The sequence below is a fragment of the Triticum urartu genome, chromosome 7A (genome assembly GCF_056163025.1).
Source record: "Triticum urartu cultivar PI428250 chromosome 7A, HENAU_Tu73, whole genome shotgun sequence".
Lineage (NCBI taxonomy): Eukaryota > Viridiplantae > Streptophyta > Magnoliopsida > Poales > Poaceae > Triticum > Triticum urartu.
Window position 1 is genome coordinate 468,943,550 of NC_141879.1, and position 2,860 is coordinate 468,946,409.

Below are 2,860 nucleotides of genomic sequence, written 5' to 3' on the forward strand. Positions count from 1 at the left end.
GTTTTGGTGTGGCACACCCATGTTATGGAGACACGGGGCCATAGGGGTACATCAACATAACCTACATCAAATTATCTTTCCAATGCAAAAAACCTCACATCATTTGGAGTTGTGAGTCCAAAGTTCTAGTCATTCTCGTGGAAGGTGTCCAGGCTGTCAAGACTTCGCGAATTTCCGAGGAGCTATGCAACAACTCCCAAAGTTGACTGCTTATTCACCCAAGAAAGCCATGCAAACCTGCTTACTTTTGAAACCATTTTCACACCTAGCTAAGGGGGTTGTCCCTGCTATAAAACCCCATCTCCCCCATCCTCTAGAAAACATTTTGTCAAACCATTCAGCTACAAGCTTATGCAGTAAGACTGCTAGAGATATCCGAGAGATCTCGCTACCTTTGCTCTTGTGAGTTCATTCGGATTCGCGAGAAGGAGCCTCTGGTTCCCCCTAGTTCGTGCTCTATGGTTCCGGCCGTTTTGTGTGGATTAGTCGCGGTTTGTGGTTCTGCGATTTTTCGGACAGCGGGTTGGAGTTCTTGTAGCTTCGGTTAGCCATCCCCAACGTACGGGTTGCATCCAACCTTAGCAGGTATAAAGCTAGTTATCTCGGCTACTTGCAGCTAGTCATCCCTCCCGATTCGATCCTACGACGTGAAGATCGGGCCACCTTCGGGCGTGAACTCGTTCTTCGGGTTCCCACCTATCATCTGGTATCAGAGCCTTCGTTGACATGGTAGGATCTGTTATCCAAGTTTATCTTGCTATCATCCCTTTAGATCGAGTGTTTTTCATGCTATATTTTCTGTCCTAGAAGTCCAAAGCCTCAGCAAAAATAAATCCAAGCCTTGTTGGTGCTGAGATCTTGTTGTTGCACACCTTGCATGTTCTTCATCTTTTAGATTTGCACCAAGTTCATCTTCGTAATTGCTTTCAGATTTGGTTGTTGTGCTTTGGAAAAAGAGAGAAAAAAAAAGAGTGGCAAACAAATCAAAGAGAGAAAAAAAGAGTGGAAAAAATTCAAGAGAGAAAAAGAAAGTCTTGTGTAAAATCCAAAAGTTTCAGGTTGATTGAAAAAATTTCAGAAGCTTGTGTGTTGTGTTTTTCAATCTTGGTGCAAAGGTGCAGCAGATCCATCCACATATTTTTCTTGGTTTGCATCAACTTGATTTCAGCACAAGCCCCTTTTTGTTTACCCCACCGAGCTCCACTAAAAATGAAGCTAGTTCTTTGATCTCTGTCTTTCAATCGCTTTAACACATCCGGGAGAAGCACAATCTGATGTGAACTCATAAGAACTTTGGTGAGTAAGAGGTGAGGTTGTGTGATTCCACAAAATTATCATATTCTACTTTTGGCCTTACTAACATGGCAGGATCTAGATCGAGTGTTCATGGAGAAAACCATGGGGAAGAAGATGCCCCAGTCACACGTGCTGATTTTCAGGAATTATAGAACATGGTTCGAGACCTTGGAAGGATGTTTCACGAGCGACCTCCAGCAGGTGGCGATAGGGTTCGACACCGACAACACCCTATTGACCCACTTGAGGAAGTTGGGGATGAAAATTCCATGCATGCTGCTATGGATGGTGACTTGGAGGATGATAACGGCAGCCATGGTGGACATGTGGCTGCTTCTCATGGGCGTGGTGTTGCTGCTCATGGAGGGCACCGAGGAGGACAACTTCGAGGGCGAGGGCATGGTCCTCGTGGGCACTACTATGACCCTCATGAGCGTGTTGCTCGTGGTCATGGAGATGATTTTGATGATTATGATGGTGTCCCATACCGTCATGCTGCTGAAGATGGGCGTCGTGCAGAACATCGTGATCGAGATGGTTGAGATGACATAGCAAGAATCAAGTTGCATATCCCCATGTTCACAGGAAAGGAAGACCCCGATCCATATTTTGATTGGGAAGAGCAGTGTGAGCAGATTTTTCGTATCCATAACCATGCAGATCCGAAGAGAGTAAACCTTGCTTGTGTTGAGTTTTCTGGTTATGCACTCACTTGGTGGAATCAACTACAAGAAAATCAACTGCTGCTAGGACGTGATCACATTGACACTTGGCAAGAGATAAAACAAGCCATGAGGCAAAGGTTTGTTCCTTCACAATATCAAAGAGATCTCCGAAGCAGATTGCAGCGTCTTAGCCAAGGTACGCGCACGGTGGATGAGTACTATAAAGAGATGGAATTGTTGTTGGTTCGTGCTCGTATTCATGAAGATGAGGAGTCAAAGATGGCATGATTTTTGCATGGTCTCGACAATGAAATTTCTGATTTTGTGGAGATGTTTCCCTATAACACTCTACAAGATATTTTGGAGCAAGCAAAGTGCACGGAGAGGAAGGTGCAGCGGAGTGGTCATGGACGGATATCTCATAACCGCACCACCACACCATGGAAAAGGTTGCAGCCAAGTGCCTCTCATGGTGGTTCTCAGTTTTAGCATACTTCACACCCTACTGCCACCCGACGAACAGCGGCTTCATCGGCATCATCACCAGCCCCTAGGATTGTGGACAAGCGTGCTCCTTCTGCTGCTGGAAGTACCTCTAACCCCACGGCTGTACCATCATCTCGAAGCCGAGATATTGAGTGTTGGAAGTGCAAAGGGCATGGTCACATTTCTTCTGAATGTCGAAACAAGAGAGTTCTCTTTGTGAATGAACACAGTGAATGGGAATCTGAGAGTGAGCATGAAGATAATGGAGCATCGGGTGATCATGAGAATGAAGAGGGTGAGAAGATTGGTTGTGATATTCAGGCCGACATGGGAGATTGCTTTGTTTCTCGTCGTGTGCTTAGTGTTAATGCAGCTAGAGAAGAGAAAGGGCAGCAACATAATATTTTTCACAC

At 45.4% G+C, this 2,860-nt stretch overlaps 1 pseudogene; it reads left to right on the top strand.

Annotated features, from left to right (window-relative positions):
• Window positions 1-1,361: 1,361 nt before the first annotated feature.
• On the top strand, window positions 1,362-2,450 carry LOC147959991 (uncharacterized; annotated as a pseudogene).
• The last annotated feature ends 410 nt before the right edge of the window (window positions 2,451-2,860 follow it).